The 22,406-nt window shown below is 37.1% G+C and overlaps 1 pseudogene across 1 annotated transcript; it reads left to right on the top strand.

Moving 5' to 3' along the window:
• Window positions 1-3,822: 3,822 nt before the first annotated feature.
• LOC149135410 (histone-lysine N-methyltransferase SETMAR-like) lies at window positions 3,823-21,598 on the top strand (annotated as a pseudogene). The gene is made up of 2 exons (XR_016241821.1): window positions 3,823-13,440; window positions 20,535-21,598. The product of XR_016241821.1 is annotated as a histone-lysine N-methyltransferase SETMAR-like (transcript).
• Window positions 21,599-22,406: the final 808 nt, after the last annotated feature.

The raw sequence follows: 22,406 nt of genomic DNA on the forward strand, positions 1-22,406 counted from the left end.
ATCATTCTCTACAGGATTCCTTTTTAAGTGAGAGTACTTTTGTTCCGAGCAGTACAGTTCAGTTTTCGGGGCCCGACCCTGTACTCACTCATTTGCAGCTCATTTCATCTCAGGGTGATGATCCTGAAATAACACTGGCTTGCCGAGCACTTTCCAACAATGAGGCTGTTAAGGTTCCTGTTATTACAACCAAGATAGTGTTTTGATGAGAAAATGGAGACTGACAGAAGTTTCTGCTGAGGATGAATGGAAAGTATTTAATCAAATTGTTGTTCCTCAAGTTTATCGTAAACATGTAATCAGTTTGGCTCATGACACTCCATTAGCAGGTCATTTCAGAGTTAACAAAACTTGTGATAGGATTTCGGCTCATTTCTTTTGGCCTAGATTGCATCAGGATGTGTCACAGTTTTGTAAGACTTGTCATGTTTGTCAAGGGGTAGGAAAGCCCAATCAGAAAACCCCTCCTGCCGCATTAAAGCCCATTCCCACATTTGAAGAGCCATTCAGTAGAGTCATTATTGATTGTATTGGCACATTGCCAAAAACTAAGTCTGGAAATCAGTATCTGTTGACAATTATGTGCGCATCAATGAGGTTCCCTGAGGCTATCCCATTGAGGAAGATTACAGCTCCTGTGATAGTTAAGGCTTTGATCAAGTTTCTCACTATGGTTGGTTTGCCTAAAGAGGTTCAGTCTGATCAAGGTTCTAATTTCATGTCAAGTTTGTTTCGAAAGGCAATGTATGAGTTGGGAATTAGACAGGTTAAGTCTACTGCTTACCATACAGATTCCCAAGGGGCATTGGAAAGATTTCATCAGACTCTTGGGATGAATGCATTCAGTTGTTGTTGTTTGCCGTTAGAGAGTTAGTTCAGGAGTCATTAGGATTTAGTCCCTTTGAGTTAGTTTTTGGTCACACTGTCAGGGGCCCACTCAAACACTTGAAAGAATTATGGCTTAATGACCAATCACAATTGAACTTGCTGGACTATGTGTCTACTTTTCGAAATAGACTTTCCAAAGCTACTGACGTTACCAGAGAAAATTTGAAGAAATCACAGGACAAAATGAAAGCCGTTTATGACAAAAACTGTAAAGCTCAAAATTTCAGTCCTGGCGACAAGGTCTTAGTGTTACTATCCATTCCTGGTCAACCATTTAGAGCCAAATATGATCCATATTTGATTGATAAGAAAGTCAGTGATACTGACTACATTGTTTAAACTCCAGGCCGTCGAAAATAAAAATGGCTTTGTCACATGAACATTGTCAAAAAGTATGATGGCAGGTCTAAAAGTGTGCCACCAAAAGTCATTGCTATTGCCTTTCCTATTGGTCATGATTCAGACAAGTTGAAAAAAGAATGTGAGCATTTGAAATTTGATGATTTGGCCGAGAAGGTTAACCCAAGTTTAAAAAATTCTGAAGTGTTAGCAAATATTCATGAAAAGAGAGCTCACCTTACTTCAGAACAACAATGTCAATTGTCAGGTTTTCTTCATGAATATGTACATTTATTTCCAGATGTACCTGGTGATACCGATTTAGTTAGTCATGCTATTGATGTTGGTAATTCAAAACCTGTTAAACAACATCTTTATTGATTTAACCCACTCAAGTTGGAATATCTCCAAAAAGAGGTCAACTACATGCTGGAAAATAACATCATTGAACCAAGTGACAGTGAGTGGAGGTCACTGTGCATCCTAGTACCGAAGCCTGATGGTACTTTTTGGTGTTGTACAGACCTGAAGCGTGTGAAGTCTTTGTCTAAGACAGATTCATACCCCATACCAAGAATTGATGACAGTATAGATAGAATTGGTCAAGCCAAATATGTAAGTAAGTTTGACTTACTGAAAGAGTATTATTTAATTCCTTTAACGGAACGTGGCAAGAAGATTTCTGCACCACAATATCTATCTATCTATCTATCTATCTATCTATATATATATATATATATATATATATATATATATATATATATATATATATATATATATATATCCATATATATATATAAATATATATATATATATATATATATCCATATATACATAAATATATATATATATATAAAAAAATTTTTCACAATGAGATAAAAAACCAAGGCTGTGAAGATTTTAGAACATTTATAAATAGAAGGTCTTACAGCTGTTTCCAGGATATTTATTATATCCCTTCATCGGAGATGGTGTGAGAAAATGGAAAACTATTGCTTTAACTATTTTTTCACACCGTCTCTGATGAAGGGATATGATAAATATCCTGGAAACAGCTGTAAGACCTGTTAAGAGCTGTAAAATCTTCACAGCCTTGGATTTTTATCTCATTCTGAAAAAAATTTTTTTTATATATTTACATGCTGATATATGACCTACGTTGGACTCTTTATTTGAATAATCACCAAACCTGGAGCTTAACTATGGTCTGTCCATAGCACTTACTCACCATTACCTGACACCTTTGAGTCTTATTGACACCATTACCTCTCATAACCTCCATATATATATATATATATATGTATATATCATCATTATCATCATCGTTTAACGTCCACTTTCCATGCTAGCATGGGTTGGACGATTTGACTGAGGACCGGTGAACCAGATGGCTGCGCCAGGCTCCAATCTGATCTGGCAGAGTTTCAACAGCTGGATGCCCTTCCTAACGCCAACCACTCAGAGAGTGTAGTGGGTGCTTTTATGTGGTACTGGCAGTGGCCACGCTCAAAATGGTGTATTTTATGTGCCACCTACACAGGAGCCAGTCCAGCGGCACTGGCAACGATCTTACTTGAATGTCTTTACATGTGCTACTGGCACAACAAGTGCCAGGAAGGCGACGCTGGGCACAGGTGCCATCACGATTTCACTTTCGCAAGTAGAGTTTCATGTCCAATGAAGGAGATGACATTGGCGTGGGTGCAAGTCGTCAAATTTAGTTCAATTTCGATTTGACTTGCCTCAACAAGTCTTCACAGGCGGATATATATATATATATTACTCTTTTACTGTTTTATGTGTTTCAGTCGTTTGAGTGTGGCCATGTTGGAGCACTGCCTTTTAGTTGAAGAAATCCACCACTAGACTTATTCTTTGTAAGCCGGGTGCTTATTCTATTGATTTCTTCTGCTGAACCACCAAGTTATGGGGACATAAACACACCAACATCGGTTGTCAAGCATTGGAGGTGGCGGGGGGCAAACAGAGACACAAATACACACTGATAAATATATACCTTTATATATATATATATATATATATATATATATATATATATATATATATATATATATATATATACATATATATATATATATATATATACATATATATATATATATATATATATATATATATATATATATATATATATATATATATATATATATATATATATATATATATATATATATATATATATATATATAATATATATATATAGGACAGACTTCTTTCACTTTCCATCAACCAAATCCACTTATATGGCTTTGATCAGACGAAGGCTATAGTAGGAGACACTTGCTCAAGGTGCCATGCAGTGGGACTGAACCCAAAACCATATGGTTGGGAATCAAGCTTGTTAGTACACAGCCAGGCCTGCACCTATATATATATATATATATTATATATAAATTTAGACCCCATATGGAGTCTACACCTAGCATAATGGATGTCCACTTAGTGGTCATCCCTCTTATACGTATATATATTATGTATATATATATATATATATATATATATATATATATATATATATATTTATATATAAATATTTTATTTTAGCAGGGGCTAAAATAAACGCCAGCAAATCAGTTGGTTTGTTGTTGGGCTCCTAGAAAGGCAGGATGATGCCATCGAATGATGTCGTCGGACTCTGGACTGACGGACCAGTTAAAGTGTCTGATTTGGTCCCGATCTCCAGGCTGATAAGAACTGGGACAAGGTGGCAAACAGAGTGGCCAGTCTTACCCAGAAATGGGCTGAAAGAAAGCTGTCCCTGAAAAGTAGGGCAGAGGTGGCGAATGCTTATATTGTCTCTGTAATCATTTATCACCTGACCATCGTGCCTTGTCCTGGTTACTGCTAGACCAGATTGGAATGCTTCTCATTTAAGTACTTGTAAAAGGGATGCGTTCCAATAGTCAGATAGTCAGTCTGTTGCCAGCATCCTCTGAGAGGCGGATTAGGTATGCTATGGCTCATAATGCGCAGACACGCGCTTAGGTTATGCCACCTGAAACGATTTCTGGACGGTGAGTGTGTGTGGGCTCCATTTGTGAGGTTTGTCTTTCCACAGCTTGTCTCATTGACAGAGCCTCAGTCCTGAGTGAAGAAAAGACCAAGACTTGGCACTTGGGACCTAGAATGTCGTCAGGAGCTCACAAACCTCTACCAGTCGGACAATGGGATCAGTGGATGTTCCGCTTTAGAAATTTATAGAGGACTAACAGAGTGTTGCCTGTGTTACATATGCAATGGAAGAATTAGACTTTTTTGTTATATTTTCTCTAATGAACTGGGATACCTATGATTCGAATTTCATCAAAATTGCAGATGAGGTTTCTTTCCCTCTTTATGCACCCTAAAAAAATTCTAATCATGGCACAAGTATCCCATACTACTGATCTTTATGTACAGAGTCCAAAATTCCAGTCTTACGGAACCTGTTAAAAGGATATTGCTTCTGAAAAATGGAGGTCATGGAGCTTTAAAGTGTGGGAGTGAAGGCCCCTATTGGGGTGGGTGTCTTAATGTCAACCAGAGAAGTTGAATTGTTGAGAATCTTTTTGACTTGGGTGTTATATCTATTGTTTGTATTTCTTTGAAATAGGAAATATATGTATGTTCACTGGGATTGTAAAAGAGAGCAAAGCTACAGGAAACCAAAAGACGAATGATCACAATAAGCAGTCAGCTACCCTACCCTAGTCATTTTCTCACCATACAGGTGACAGGCACAGCCGTAAGATGCATTACGGATCTATAGCAATTGGAAGGGCGTGACCCAACTGAAATAAACATTAACAACTGTGTGACGTGAGAGCTAAGGGGAAATGAAAGTGTCATCTCTGGAGTTTGCAACTGACCACTATACCGATAGGTAACTGGACATCATAAATTTACAATCTATAAATGTCTTTGAATAACCAGTCACTCATCTGGGAAGGCCTTGAAATCAATGTTACCACTTGGGGACTATGTGTGACCCAGTGATAATAAAAAGACTGAAAGGAGGTCTGTAAGGAAATAACGTTACTCAACACTTTGCAAGTGAATCAGTGGAGGCAAAGATGCCTCTCATTTACTTGACAATTTATGCACCACATTGCAGAAATCACAATGTAAGTATATCTCAAAGCAAACTCTTACACTGTTGTACCATTGAATTACAAATAACACTCATCTTTTGTGCTTGGGTGACCTTACAGCTTCCAAGAGTAGAACTGTATTCGTCTTTGCTTAGATAAAATGACTAAATTGTAGGTGTTAAGTCCTAATGAAGAGGTCTTTCTAACTTCTAAGAAGATCAAATTTTAGAAATATTACTTCATTTGTGTCTAATATCTGTGGTTAAAATTTCATCAACAGCAAAAATATATGAATTTTCATGGTGGTTATGACCCTTATGCATAGAATATAATTACCAAATTTCATAAAGATCTATTCAGTACTTTTGACCTAGTTTTGGATCATAAAAAATGACTAAAATTTGGGAGTTAAGGCCCCCATTAGGGGGTTTTAGAATCCTCATGAGAAGTGGAAAGTTTGAGAATACATCTTGATGTGTGTCAATTACCCATGGTTGAAATTTCATCAACATCGAAAATTTATGAATTTTCATGGGAGTTCTGTCCCCTTTAAACTATCTCAAATTCAAACCAAACATACTGCCTTATACCTGCCCTTGTGCATTGGATCTAAGTTCCAAATATCATAAGGATCCATTCAGTAATTTTGGTCCATGAAATTGTATGAAACACACAGCAACTCCCTAGGCTTGGATTGTGTGTTCCAAAGTTCATTAGGATCGGTGCAGTTGTTTTCGAATGTATAAGTAACACATGAACACACATAAAGACATTGACTTTTATATAATAGATATGAATATACACATATACATACATGTATATGTCTCTGTGTGTGTATTATATATATATATATATATATATATATATATATATACACACACACACACAGACAAAAAGATAGATTGATAGATACAACTGAGTGGGCAAAGAAAAATATGAGACATAAATAATGTTATGGTATACTTGACACCATGTTATTTCCTGTCTAATAAATAACGCCTAATTGATGTCACTACAGTAGTGTTTACACCAGCCAGGTACGTTTGAAGCATTTTATCATAGGTAATTTACAAGATATGGCCACATTTTGTAAAGAACTGGATAAATTTTAAACAACCACGACTGCAGAATTATTGCATACATAGTTTACTGGATGATCTTACATTTTGACCCACAGAACTATCATTGGATAAGCTGGTTGTTCTTTGATTTCCTTAAAAATTTTTTAATTCATTTACTTTTCTTTTCATGGTGTGCGGAGGGTGACATTTGCTTTGCAGTGAGAGCAGAAAGTGAAAGATGTGTACTCTTTTACTCTTTTACTTGTTTCAGTCATTTGACTGCAGCCATGCTGGAACACCGCCTTTAGTCGAGCAAATCGACCCCAGGACTTCTTCTTTGGAAGCCTAGTACTTATTCTATCGGTCTCTTTTGCCGAACCGCTAAGTTACGGGGACGTAAACACACCAGCATCGGTTGTCAAGCGATGTTGGGGGAACAAACACAGACACACAATCACACACGCATATATATATATACATATACATATATACGACAGGCTTCTTTCAGTTTCCGTCGACCAAATCCACTCACAAGGCTTTGGTCGGCCTGAGGCTATAGTAGAAGACACTTACCCAAGGTGCCACGCAGTAGGACTGAACTCAGAACCATGTGGTTGGTAAGCAAGCTACTTACCACACAGCCTATGAAATGGATGTGTATGTGTGTACAAATGTACATACAAAAACACACACACACACATTTATATACATACTAGCTGAATCACTGCCCTCCAGGTAGTTGATTCAGCTACTACATATCTAAACTCCTGTTCATAGTTTGAAAGTCAAAAATGAAACTTACTATAATTTTTTAAAGAATTTCGTTATAGACAATGTTGTCAGAGTAGATTCCTTTCATACCCTTATACTCTGAGTCCAAAGCCAATATATACACATTGTTCCCAGAACCAACTCTGCTGCTGGCATCATAGAACTGTCCATGGTTGAACATAAGTGTTGGCAGCTAAATTCCAACTTTCCCTAAGGGATTTTTTTGACGTCATTCCAAAAGCCAGTTTCACAGGAAACCGCTTCCTGGAAAATGAGAATGGATAATCTTTGGTGGTGATCAATGGAATTCATGGTATCAATATTCGGATTCCAGCATGAGTCCCATTGACCACTTTTGCTTCAATAAGGTGGTTGTGCAGTTCCAAGACTATATATCTTGTTCCATTGCAATGACCTCCTGTTGGTTTAAGGTTTCTGAGCAGCATAATGGAAGAGTGCTTCTTTAAAACCAAAATGTGTGGTGGAATCCTTAATGGATTGAGATCATTGATCAGTTCCAGCGGGAACTCAGTCTCATTTTCATGCAAAGTGTTACAGCTTCGATAAGTTTTACTATCTTCTTAGTTTCAACATGACAACTGAATTCACTTCTGCTGTACATCCATAGTCCCTCTCTATATTTCTCATCAATACCTCTGGAGACCACTTCACAAAGGACCTGTAGCCTTGTAGAGTCAGATGCGGTGGAAGAATAGATATTTTGTATTCACCGATTTCTTGATTGATAGGAAATGTTCCATTCCTCAGCTGGTCAAGATAGGATGTGAAAGCAGTATCATCACTGCCAGAGTTCTGGACTCTCGTATTGACAGACAGTTGCAGGCTTTGGACATAGTTCCAAATATATGACTGTTTTAATGTGACAGGAATAATCTGGGGTCTGGAACCTCTTTGCACCATGGGTAAGATCTGCTTCCACTCTCTGGAAAACAAAACAGTCAGATCGCCAAACAGCTTATCTGTTTCTTGTATAACTTCTCTGAGACTAGGATCAATACATTCATAGACATGCTTATGGTCCATTGTAACTTCGTCAATAACCAGTAGCCTTGCCTTTTGGAAAAACTTTCTTCTGGAATCACTTATTTTCATGTGGCACATATATTCCTCTGTAATCCTCAGTGGAATACTGCATCTGGAGTACAAAGGTCTTTCGTTTTCCAGCAGGTTTGCAGCAATCCCAGAGACTGCGGTGGCAACAGCAATATGACCTTGTGACCAAACTTCAGTGAGAATCAGATTGATTGTGTAAGTCTTCTCAGAGCCACCACTTGCATTCAAGCAAAATATTTTTCCCTCCTTCTTTATAACTGATCCAACAACTTGGTCAAAGATATACTTCTGTTTAGCATTTAGTGTTGGATACCTCTCAAAAGCATGATCATGGAGAGCAGCTTTCTCAAAATTGAGCCCTTCTTGCAGTATCACTGGCAGAAATTCTAGTTCACTTTTAAAATTTGGCTCTAAAAGACCAAGATTTGCCATTGTGACTTCTTCTCTGGCCAATCTTACTTTGATGGAAAGCAGGACCTCGTTGTAAAGGAATTCTGTTGGTTTTTCCATGTGGTTTTGTCTTTTTTTTTTTCATCACACAATGCATCCTTGTATCTTTCCCATAAACCTTTGGCATCACGTGGCTGACAGGTAAGGAAAACAGTACAAAATACGTGTCTTAGCTGGTCACTGAAACAGTGATGTTTGGCTTCATCTAATGTTTTAATGGTTTTGTCATTGTCTTGTAAAAGTCTCTGCTTTGTGCATGCATCTTGTTAATTGAAACATAGATCACTATTAACAGTCCATAAGTCAGCATATGACTGGGGACCTTTGACATGGTGCAATAGCATCCTCATGTTATACAGTTCCTTCTGCTGAACATTGTAAGCGATAATGGGGATGCAACCAATAGTACTGCTTTCATAGTTTCCATCTTCTGTGATTGTTCCTTTTCCTCTTTTGCCACTTCACTTTTTTATTCCAAGCATAATACTTTGGAGTTTCAGCATAAAGCTTGTCTCTGGTGTCTGAGTCACATTAGTTTAACCTGAAAAGCTCAGTCAAAGTTGTTTTTGCTGCAAGCTCAAGGTTTTCAGGCAGCTCATCAGCAAAAGTAAGACATTGTTGACTTTTCAAATGGCATGAAAGATTTATGACAGTGGGTTGTCTGGAATGGAGTGAAAATCTGAATATCTTCCAAATTTCCTCACCAGCTGAGATGTATCTTGCATTTTGGTAAGTGTCAATTTCATTGTCAACCACTTTAAGGCTTGAATTGTTGAACACTTGCAGTATTCCAGTTGTTTTATCAGTACTACTTGATCGGATTTGAACATTGATTCTACCAAACCCTTTACTCTATTGAGATGTTTTGGAAGAAACATCTAGTAACCCAACGGTATGTCTTTTCTACTCCTCTGATGAGATTTTGCCCCCAAAAATGTTTTAATTATTGGAATATAATTTTTTGGGCAAAATCGAAACAGCTGTCAGAGAACATGTTGAATTTTTGCAGTTAATGAATTATATTAATGCTACATCTCTATTTTCTGAATTTTTATTTGAATATTTATAAACCAAGATTTATACTTAAACCTATTATTTTATGAATATTACTATTCACAAAAAAATAATAGGCAACAAACCAGTAATTCATGGGATATTTTTTTATTCCTTAATGAGTTTGTTGTTCAAGGATGACAATTTCTAACATGTTAATAACCTCATCAAAATTAGAGCAGATGGCTGACACCTGCATTCGTGCTTTTCTTTCAGGGAGCACATCTTCAATTTGTTTTGTAATCTGACAACCTAGGTCTATTTCTTTTTTTGCAGATTAAACAGCAATTCCCCAGCATATAAATGGATTATATAGGAATGATGCACTTTTTGCACTTAATGGTCTACCTCTACAATTAGTAGAATGTATAAAATTCTTTAAAAATTTTAATGTTGGAATGCATACGCTTCCACTTTTTGTAGAAGAGAATCGTTTCGATGGTCAGGTGATCCATTTGCTGCCAACATCCGCTAGATGGAGGGCTGGGCATGCTGTGGTTAATGATGTGCAGACATGTGCTGAGACTGCGACATCTCCAGTGTTTCAAAGACAACAGTGAACAGGTGTGGTTGCTGTTTGTGAGATGCACTTTCAGGCAGCTCGTCTCTTTGACTGTACTGCAATTGTGAATTAAACAGAGACTATGGCTGGGTAAATGGCACTGTGGGTGTTGAGATACTCTTGAGCAGTGCTGCCATCCGAGATCATACTTGTGCGTCTTCAATTCCACGAAGGCGTTCTATAGAGGATTAGTGCACGGGAGGTGCAATGACATTCTTGGAGAGACCCTGAGCATCGACGAGGAATACCTGCCCTGCCTCTTCAGGACCACCTTTGGGCCAGAACCTATGGACAATTTCCAGAGTTCCCTGGCCTGGCAGTGCTATCGGGAAGCATTGCCCATTTGGGATAAGGTCTACAGGCATGCTTCAAGAAACACCGGACCAACTTGCCTAAGATGTGGTCAGAGCAACGAAACCACTCTGCACACACTTGTGCAATGTCCAAACATTTCAGACCTGTGGGCTTATGTTGAACGGCTGCTGTCACATGTGGGACAAATTCGGTTGTAGGCCAAGTCTATCGTGAATATTGCTCTGCCACCTTCCTTTAACCGGGACGACAAGGCAGTCTTCATTGTATTAGTGACTATGGTGAAAGAATGTGTGTGGTGGACTCATGCAAAAGGTTTAAAGACAAACATTTTCCTCTCTGGCCAACCTCTCATCAACGTTTTCAAGTATCATTTGAAGAGGAAGGTGAGAATAGAAAGGGAAGTTTTTCCTAATGAAAGTTTTAACAAAAGGTGGGTGAATGTGGCAAGAATGGTACAAATAAATGACGGAACCACCTTGAACATGAACCTATAAAACAAAGAGAGAAAGAGTGCTTTGCTCCCATGTTAATGCTTTTCTCTTTCGTTTCTGAGATTACTGTGGTTCTTTTTCATAGGTTTTTCTTTCCACAGATAAACCTAGTTTCTTTCCAAGGATAGACCTAGTTTCTCCCCCTTTTGGGAACTCTAATTGTTAACAATGACTTTTGTGTTATTTCCTTGTTTACACGTCTAAAAAAGATTTTCTTTTGTTTTTGTTTAATTTTGAAAACGAAAAATTCTACATTGTATTGTCGGCCATGCATGGCTAATAAAGAAATCTGTCTGTCTGTCTGTCTGTCTGTCTGTCTATCTATCTATCGATTGGCTGTTGTCCTGTGAGTCCATGTAATTTTTCGTGTTTGCTTATGTGAATTTGAATTTAATTTCTGTCAAAAGTTAGTTAACACACTTGCTTTCACCTGAGCGAGTCTCTCACTCAAGAATTTACCCTTTGAGGGTGAATTTTTGGATTTTAAAATTTTATTTAAAAAAATTTTAATCTGTCCTGAAAAATGGATAACTTCTCTGATGCTGCCAGCGTTCCACCATCCTACATGGACATTAATTTCCCTGTATTGCCGAATGCTGCAGGGAAGAGAGAAAGCATTGAATCACATTTACACACACACACACACACACACACACACACACACACACACACACACACACACACACACACAGTTGAACAATGTCAACATACATACTGACAACAGTGTTCGGAGCAAACAAGTGGGAAAGGAAAGCAAGAAGAATGAACACATGTCTATTACCACCACTACTGCCACCACCACTATCTCCACTACTGCCATCACTACCACCACCACCACCACCAACACAAACAGACAAAGACTTTGCTTCAGCTCTGAGGCAAAGGAAACGAATTGTTTCATTTACGCCACTAATGTAAACAAGATACTTTCTATCTAAGGAGGGTAATACAATAAAACTAAACATACCGCAACACATTTTAGAAAATATTAACAAAAAAAACATTACATACAAGACAATAAATTTTAAAATGAGAAGGCCCAAAAACATAAATCAACAAACAACTGAAAAATGTTTAAGGCCCATATGGGCATACATAAAATACATCACAAGGGGCAAAAGATTTGCCACAGATGAAGTCAGATTTGACACAGAGGAACAAACAAAAGCTTACTCTACGCAGTTACTAGAGTGTGAATAAGTCATAATGATTCCTATGTACCTAGGTCATCAGGTTACAAAAATAAAACTTAAAGATGTGCCCCTGAAATAGATGCACGATGGCTGGTATCAGCCATCTACTACAATTTTGAGGAAGTTATTAACATTTTGGAAATTGTTATCCTCAAACAACAAGCTGGATAGGTCAGGTATTCAAACTCTTGGTTCAATCCAATCAAGAGACAATAGAAAATGTGTCAGATATTATAAAACTGCTGGACAGTAGCACTTTACATGTGGCTGTTGAAAGCAGAAGACCACGGTGTCACCTAAAAACCACCTAAAAATTGACTGCCCAACAATAAAAGATCAACAGCAACAACAACAAAACCAGCAGCAACAACAAAAAGAGAACACTACTTGCAAACCAGCACTATTAACCACACTGCCATCAGCACAGCAGATGAAAGAGCTCCACGGATGGATGAAACAGCTCTACAAAGCAACAAACCAACTCAACCAACTCAAACCAATCAACACAACCAACAGCAGAAGCAACACCACCACCAACAACAACAACAGCTACAGAAGTACCAAAGCCTGAAAAGGGAAAATGACTAACCCCTCATCCCCAACAATCCATACATCACATCCCAACAGCCACCAACCAAAACCAACAACAGCAACAACATCAACACACCCACAAAGAGAGAAAGAGCACCTTGCTCTCATGTTAATGTTTTCCTTTTTTGTTTCTGAGGTTACCATGGTTCTTTTTTGTAGGTTTTTCTTTCCACTCATAAACCTAGTTAATGTTACATTTCCTCCCCCTATTGGGAAGTCTAATTGTTAACAACGACTTTTGTGTTATTTCCCTATTTTTTGTGTTATTTCCCTATTTACACGTCAAAAAAAAAAAAGAAAAAAGATTTTCGTTCCCTTTTGATCGATTTTGGAAAAGAAAAGTTCTATATTGTATTGTCCCCTCTGTGTTTGTCCCTGCATGGCTAATAAATAAATCTATCTATATATCTGCTTTTGTATTCACATACCAAGAAGAAATCTTGTAGAACAGATGTTATTTTAATGAGATACATCTTGTAATCATCTGAGGAGACACATCTACATTGATGGATACTCCTAAACTAGTTGTTTAGTATCCCGCCCATGAAGAATCGATGCTAGGTGAGTTGAAATTATTGTAGTAATCAATAAACATTCTCATATCGTACATCTTTCATTAATAAAATACCCAATGAACACTGAGAAAATGAATGTTTTACTGGTAAAGTACCAGGTCATTACCATACAGTTTATTAACTAATAATAATAATTTATTAACTAATAATAATAATTTATTAACTAATAATAATAATTTATTAACTAATAATAATAATTTATTAACTAACAATCTCTCTCTCACTCTCCCCCTCTCTCCCCCTCTCTCCCCTCTCTCCCCTCTCTCCCCTTTCTCCCCCTCTCTCCCCTCTCTCCCCTTTCTCCCCCTCTCTCCCCTCTCTCCCCCTCTCTCCCCCTCTCTCCCCTCTCTCCCCCTCTCTCCCCTCTCTCCCCTCTCTCCCCCTCTCTCTCTTGTAAAAAGTACTGACTGGCACCTGTACTGTGCCAGTAGCACATAAAAAGCACTGGTATGGTCATGTGACATGTGGATGTGGACAGCTGTGTGAAGAAATGTCAATCTCTACCAGTGAAAGGAAGTTGTGGAAGAGGGAGACCCAGGAAGACATGGAATGAGGTGGTGAAACATGATCTTTGAACGTTGGGCCTCACAGAGGCAATGACTAGTGACTGAGACCTTTGGAGATATGCCATGCTTGAAAAGACTCATCAAACCAAGTGAAATCATAATTGTGGCCGTTGTCAGTGTCACATAACTGGCACATAAAAAGCACCTTTCGAGCATTGGGCCTTAAGAGGCAATGTGGCTAATGCCTTGTTGCATAACTAGCAGCCATGCTGGTTCCATGTAAAAAGCACCTTTTGAGTGTTGGGCCTCATGGGGCAATGACAAATGACCGAGACCTTTGGCAATATGCTGTGCTTGAGAAGAAGACCCCTCAAACCAAGTGAAATCATAGTTGTGACAGATACCGGCGTCACACAACTTGCACCTGTGCTAGTGGCACATAAAAGCAGTTGGTGTTAGGAAGGACATCCAGCCAAAGAAACCATGCCAAATCAGACTGGAGTTTGGTACAGCCTCCCCAGCTTACCATCCCTGGTCAAACCATCCAACCTACTCCAGCATGGACAATGGATGATAAATGATGATGATGTTTGGTGATGCAAACAGGAAAAATAAAACTAACACACAAAATTCTTGGCCCTTGAGTCACTCTGCTCAATATACATATCTATGTATGTATGAATATATGTATGTATCCATGCATGTATGTCATTATCGTCTTTTAATGCCCACTTTACATCTTGTCAGTCTGAGTTTTTGAATTTGACCTGGAAATTTTTGTCAGTTTTCATGCTATAAATACTTATTTCACCCAACTATCATTACATCTTGAAAGACTAGTCCTATTATTCTGTGTTCAAATCTTTTTTAAGGTCAATTAGATATTTGTTTCTGTTTTAGTTTAGTTGCCCCAACTGTGTTTGTACTTTTTGCATGTATGCACACATATGTGTATGTGTGTGTGAATGTATACATGCTTATTTGACTCAACCAATCCTAGTATAATTGTTATATACTTCGTTTCCAACCTCACTTGGAAGAAGAATAGTCTTTCTCTCTCCAACTTAAAATTGAACTCAGAATTCAAAGGGACATAGAAGTTAACTCTTTAAACATTAAGCCGCCTGGAAACACTCTTATTAATATGTTAAAATCTAAATTTAAAATCTTGAACTGAAAAATTGTTATAATGTGAAAGCTAAAGTGCAGGCATGGCTGTGTGGTTAGAAGTTTGCTTCTCAGCCCTATGGTTCTGGGTTCAGTCCCACTGTGTGGTATTTTGGGCAAGTGACTTCTACAAAAGCTCCAGACAACCAAAGCCTTGTGAGTAGATTTGGTAGACAGAAGCTGAAGGAAGCCCATCGCATACATACAGACATACATACATTCATACATACATATATGTGTGTGTGTGTGTGTGTATATATATATATATATATATATATCAGGTCATCCCATAAGGTCTGTCTGAATTTTGAATAAAGTGATCAAATGTTATATTTAATTGAAATTTAATCATCAATGTACTTTCCCTGATTATCTATGACTTCCTTCCATCTATTTACAAGCTTTTTAATCCCATCAATGTAAAACTCTTTTGGTTTCAAAGGGAATAACTTTGAAATATCAGTTTCGACCTCCTAATGGCTTGCGAAAGTTATGTTCCCCAAATGATTCTGTAAACTACGAAACAAATGGTAGTCTGAAGGAGCAAGGTCAGGTGAATAAGGTGGATGAGGAATCTTGTCCCTACCAAGATCTTCGATCTTCTGTGATGTGATCTTTGCAGTGTGGGGTTGTGCATTGTCCTGATGAAACATCACTCGTTTTCGATTCACTAAAGTGGTCTTTTTTCCTTCAAAGCTTGGTTCAAATTCTCTAATTGCTGACAGTAGACTTGAGCATTGATTGTTGCATTAGGTGGTAACAATTCTAAGTGAATTACTCCTTTGCAATCCCACCAGGTAGAGAGAACCTTTTTCCCATGAAGTTCCCTTCTCGGTTGTGGTTGAGCTTTTTCCCTTTTACCAAGCCACTGTTTACGACGTTTAACATTTCGATAGAAGATCCATTTATCATCACCAGTCACAAGACTATCCAAAAAGGGTGAAATGAGTTTGCAAGAATGGAGAGAAGAGCAGATGTCAACTTGCGATTTGTGGTTGCTTTTGGACAATTCATGAGGCACCTATTTTCCAAGTTTAGGAAACTTTCCAAGTTGTTGAAGATGACGATGAACAGTTGTATGGTTTGAAATAAGCTTTATTGCCAATTCTTTAACTGATAATGCAGGATTTTCTTCAAGTATTACCTCAAGGAATTTATCATCAAACTCAACTGGACATCCTGTTCGATCTTCATCTTCAAGGCTGAAATCTCCACTTCTGAATTTTGCAAACCATCTTCTGCACGTTCTTTCATTCAAGCATTCTTTCCCATAAACCGAGTGTATGTTTCAAATCACTTCGGTTGCAGAGTTTCCTTTTTTGTACTCATAAAGCATTATGTGCCTCAAATACTCTTTGGATACTTTCATGTAAAAGCACCCACTACACTCTCTGAGTGGTTGGCGTTAGGAAGGGCATCCAGCTGTAGAAACTCTGCCAAATCAGATTGGAGGCTGGTGTTGCCATCCGGTTTCACCAGTCCTCAGTCAAATCGTCCAACCCATGCTAGCATGGAAAGCGGACGTTAAACGATGATGATGGTGATGATGATGAAAGGGTTTTAATCAAAGAAATTTTAATTCTATTATTCTGTAAAATAATATTTAATTAGTTTAAATGTACACAAATGCATAAAAATAATTTCTAATTCCATTAGACATTCTAAAATACTATTAAATTTCATTCAGTTTTAAAAAAGGTAAAAATCAGACAGAACTTATGGGATGATCTGATATATATATATATATATATATATATATATATATATAAAATACAGGTGGCCTGTTAACAATTCAAACCTAAATGCAAATTTATAAATAAGAGTAGAAAATAGTACCAGCATTACTAGAAACAAGAGTAAAAAATGATTCAAAAATCCAGAAAAGCACTAACTCAATAAGTCGATGAAAGAGAGGAAGCAAGAATGCTCCTTGCCGTGGTGAGACAAGAAGTAGCAGATATATCCATATCATGTGATTTCGAATTCTGAATCATTTCATCTTAACCCTTGTTAGTGGATCTTACTGCCCCTAGGGTTGTAGCATAACTCATCTCATCAACTCATGAGAAATACAGTTGAAAGCATGCGCTCATTCAAAACGGTAGAAGTGCATAGTGTAAATAATATAGGTGACTTGTTAATTCAAACCTGAAGACAAATTTATAAACAAGGGTACAAAACAGTACCAGCATTGCTAGAAAGAAGAGTCAAAAACGACTAAAAAAGCCACAAGAAGCACTAACTTAATAAGTGACAACTCTAGGCACAGTAAGATCCACTGATTAGAACTAAGATGAAATGATTCACAGTTTGAAATCATGTGATATGGATACAACTGCTACTTCTTGTGGGAGTTTTTCTCACTTATGGTAAGGAGCTTTCTTGCATCTTCTCTTTCATCAACTTATTGAGTTAGTGCTTTTTGTGGTTTTTTGAGTTGTTTTTGACTCTTGTTTCTAGCAATACTGGTACTGTTTTGTATCCTTGTTTATAAATTTGCCTTTAGGTTTGAATTGCTAATGGGCTACCTATATTATTTATACTATACACTTCTACCATTTTGAATGAGCGCATGCTTTCAACAGTTTTTCAAATGAGTTGGTGAAACAAGTTATGCTACAACCCTAGGCACAGTACCAGACCAATAGAATAAGTACAAGAAAGAAAAAAGAATCAGGTTTGAGTAAACCCTTCAAGTCAGCACCCCAGCATGGCTACAGTCTAAAGACTCAAACAAATAAAAGATAAACAGAGAAATATGTAAAAATTTGTATTTTATTCTTTTATTTGTTTCAATCATTTTGAGACATGGCTGATCTTGCGCACTTCTCATGAGGAATTCTGGAAGGAACTTCATGAGACCACTGCTGAGGTGCTTCTAAAAACAGAAAGCTGTTGGAAAACCAATTATAGCAGCAACTCCATCAATTCCTGGGGATATCTAAAGAAGGAATTTTATATTCCGAAATATCATATCAGACTCTGGATGATCAAATTACAACAGTTATTATAGTGCATTGTTGTGCCATTCAAAACACTATATATATATATATATATATATATATATATCAAGATAGATAAATAGATATACTATAAAAAAAACCCATGTAGTTTGTGCACCTGTGTAATTTACACAGGTGATTTTCAGGATAAAAATTATTAAACAAAGCTTTTACTCATGTAAAATTGGCACCCAAAAGTTCTCAAAATTGCTGATATGGCCAAGGAAAAAAGGCTTTCAATTTAGTTATATTTAGCATAATTTCACTTACTTATGATTAGATTTTATTAAATTTTTATTAAATAAAAATAATTTCTGTTTAACAGGTATCACATTGAAAGCTATTAAATTATGAAGTGTTTGCCCACAAGAGATTATGTCCGATCTTTAGCATACTTCTGTATGTCTTCTGAAATGATGATCACAGGAAAAGTTGTTGATAATTCTTATCAACAAAAACAAAGCTGATAAATACACACAAGTGTTGCAAAATAAGTCTAATTACCAATAAACATTAGCTTGGATGACACTTTACTCAACCGACAGAGGAAGGTGACTGATCAACCTGATTATATAAACAGAATTCTGATTGGTCGAAAGTGTCTTCTTGTCTCAAACTCTGATTTTCTGCCTATTCTTGTTGGAACCTTTGATATGGAGTATCAAAATTTTAATCCCTTTCATACTTATAAAATGTCAAGCAAACTTTAAAATTTGTCATTACCATTTTAGCCAGGAGACCAAACTGATAGTATGGTAAACCACTAAAATAAACATTAAAAATCGTAAGGAGAAAATAAACAGCTTTGCAAGTTTAACTCGGTGTTAACAAGAGAGGGGCAAAATTTAAGAAGCAACTTGTTAGAATATACATGTCTGTGAGGAGACATAAACAAGAATAGCAAAAATCTACTACACCAAAATAAGTATGAGTGTTGGGGATTGGTAAGTGCTGGGAATTGGTAAGCGTTGGAGATTGATATGCACTAGGGGTTTGTAAACATTGGGGATTGAAGGCTGGAGACATCAACCAAAATGTTGTGTTAACAACAAACAAGATGAGGACAAATATCTGTCAAATGTAAATAATGTACATAATTCCTCATCTCTCAAATATAGGAATGTGAAATTAGTAAAAACAATGAAACGATTTTATTCTGTAGTAAAATTATGGAAATATTTATGGTTAAGGGAAGTAATAACTAGGGTTAGTGGCCATAATTGGGGTCTCTTGGATGTCATCCAGTGCACCTAAACAATGAGCTGACTAGCCCAACAAGCAGCTAATTCTCCAACTAAATGGTTAAACAATCTATAAATCACTCAGCCTAGTGGTCAATTAAATAAGTAAAATTAAATATCCCTAATTATATTAATGATTACAATTCATAATTAAAATTTAAGATTAAAATACTTGCAGATTGTTTTTACAGATGTTAGCTCTTACTACAATTTCCTCATGCATAGATACACAAAAAAAAAATTCAACATACATATACATGCGTATGCACAAACCTGTATAATTATATATGCACACTCACATACAGCATCCATCCACTCAAGCACACACATGTCTATTTACCCTGAAGAATTATAATATATATTATATTGTTATATTAACACATAGATGGGTACATACATATGCCAGTTTCAACAATTAATCTCCATGCAAGTATTAATATACATAATAACAATATTAATAGCACGTAGATAAGTGCTAACTACAGAACAAAGATCAAGCAAATACACAACTAAAAGAGGGTGTAGGGAGTCAAGTTAGTATTAAAGCGTTAAATAATTATTTCATTGTGCAAAAGGTGGGGTAGTGAAACGAGTAAATTAAATAGAGGGTCTCCATTGAATAGAAGACGATTGTTGCTGACTTGGAGTGGTCTGGAATAAACTAAAGTGAAACAAGCAAACAATGAGTATGGGATGGTAAGATATGTTACAAAACAGAGAAATTCTTTCATTATTATGGTGGAGGATCAAGATACTATTAAGAGGAGATGTGCATGATAGGGAAATAGATACTTGTGTATTCTATCATCTAAATTTATGTTAAGAGCTAAGAGAACTGGCATTATATGGTTATAAAAGGAGTAGTAAAATGATGCAATATAATATAATTTAGTTATTATGTGTGGGAGAAAGTTCTTAAAACTCAGATAGGTTAGTGTAAGGGTATTAATGCTGAGTTACCTAAAAGGGGCCTAGGTGAGTAATTCTATTAATCAAACTTAATATTAAGTTGTCAAGAAAGTTCTTGCGGAATTTTTAATTTTGGTTTTAAATTATGTATTTTCAAATTAATTTACATTAAATTACTTTGACTTTATATATCATTTTAAAGCCTGTTTTTCGCTCTATCTAATCGTGTTACTCTTTTTCTTTTTGAATTATTAGGCCATTTTTTCTGGAATGTTGAATGCAACATGGACAAAAAGCAAATTCACACAATTTTCTTATTCCAGTTCAAGCTAGGCCAAAAAGCTGCAGAAACAGCTCGCGATGTCAATGATGCATTTGGCCCAGGAACCACTAATGAACATACAGCACAATGGTGGTTCAAGAAAGTTCATAGCGGTGACATGAGTCTTGAAGATGATAAGCGTAGTGGTTGGCCATCGGATGTTGATAACAATCAACTAAGAGCCTTAGTGGAAGCCAATCCACGGACAACTGTTTGAGAGCTTGCTTCTCAATTAGACGTAACGTATACAACAATTTCCAACCACTTGAAAGAGATTGGAAAAACCAAAATACCTGAGAGATGGATGCCGCATGAATTGAACAACAACCAAAACAAAGGCATCGTTTTGAAGTGTCATCTTCTCTTCTTTTATGCAACAAGAACAACCTGTTTCTCGATTGGATTGTGACTTGCAATGAAAAGTGGATTCTTTACGACAACCGGCGATGCTCAGTTCAGTGGCTGGACGCCGATGAAGCTCCACGGCACTTCCTGAAGCCAAAGTTGCACCAAAAGAAGGTCATGGTGACTGTTTGGTGGTCTGCGACTGGTCTTACCCATTGCAGCTTTTTGGATCCAGGCGAAACCATTTTGGCGGAGAAGTACTGTCACCAAATGGATGAAATGCATAAGAAATTCCGACAACAGCCAGCATTGGTCAATAGAAAAGGACCAATTCTTATCAACAACAACGCTCAGCTGCATGTCGCACAACTGACCCTGCAGAAGTTGAACGAATTGGGTTACGAAACTCTGCCTCATCCGCCATACTCACCAGACCTCTCGTCTACCAACTACTTTTTCAAGCATCTTGACAACTTCCTGCGTGAGAAATGCTTCAAAACCAAGACAATCCCAAACATACCTTCAAAGACTTCATCGCCACCAGAATGCAGGATTTTTGCACTACTGGTATAAATAAACTTGTTTTGCATTGGCAAAAGTGTGTTGATTCTGATGGTGCTTATTTTGATTAATAAAGTTTTGTTTGAGCCGAGATATGTGCATCTGAATTTAAAGGTTAAAAACCGCAAGAACTTTCTTGACAACCTAATAGTTTATGTCAACATTAAGAATCGAATTCTACCATTTCTATGGTGAAGAATTATGGGTGCCATTAATAGAGAAGATGCATATTAGATGCCTACAATTATTTATATCTAGAGAAAGCAAATTTATCCTTGTGCAGGCAGGCAGGCATTATCTTGCTCTTTCCTTGCATTGAGTAGTGGGAGTCTAGCTTTTAATATGAAAAATTTTTCATTGATGCACAAGTGGCATTTCTTCTTTTTAATGTTGTATGAAGGTGCAGAGACAAGGAATTTCCATTCTAAATAAAAACTAATAACTTTATCTTTAAGCTCCCAAATATATTTACTTAACGAGGTTGAGCTAATCTTATTTCTATTTCTGAAAGTGTGTAGGTGCATGGCTAATCGTTGCTTCATTTCGTTTTGGGTAGCCCCTATATATATATCATCATCATCATCATCATCGTTTAACGTCCGCTTTCCATGCTAGCATGGGTTGGACGATTTGACTGAGGACTGGTGAAAACCAAATGGCTACACCAGGCTCCAATCTGATTTGGCAGAGTTTCTACAGCTGGATGCCCTTCCTAACGCCAACCACTCAGAGAGTGTAGTGTGTGCTTTTACGTGCCACTGGCACGAAGGCCAGTTGGGCGGTACTGGCAATGGCCACGCTCGAAATGGTGTATTTTATGTGCCACCGGCACAGGAACCAGTCCAGCAGGACTGGCAACGAACTCGCTCGATGTCTTTTCACGTGCCACTGGCTCAAGT

The sequence above is a fragment of the Octopus bimaculoides genome, chromosome 5 (assembly GCF_046866305.1).
Source record: "Octopus bimaculoides isolate indiv1 chromosome 5, ASM4686630v1, whole genome shotgun sequence".
Taxonomy (NCBI): Eukaryota; Metazoa; Mollusca; class Cephalopoda; order Octopoda; family Octopodidae; genus Octopus; species Octopus bimaculoides.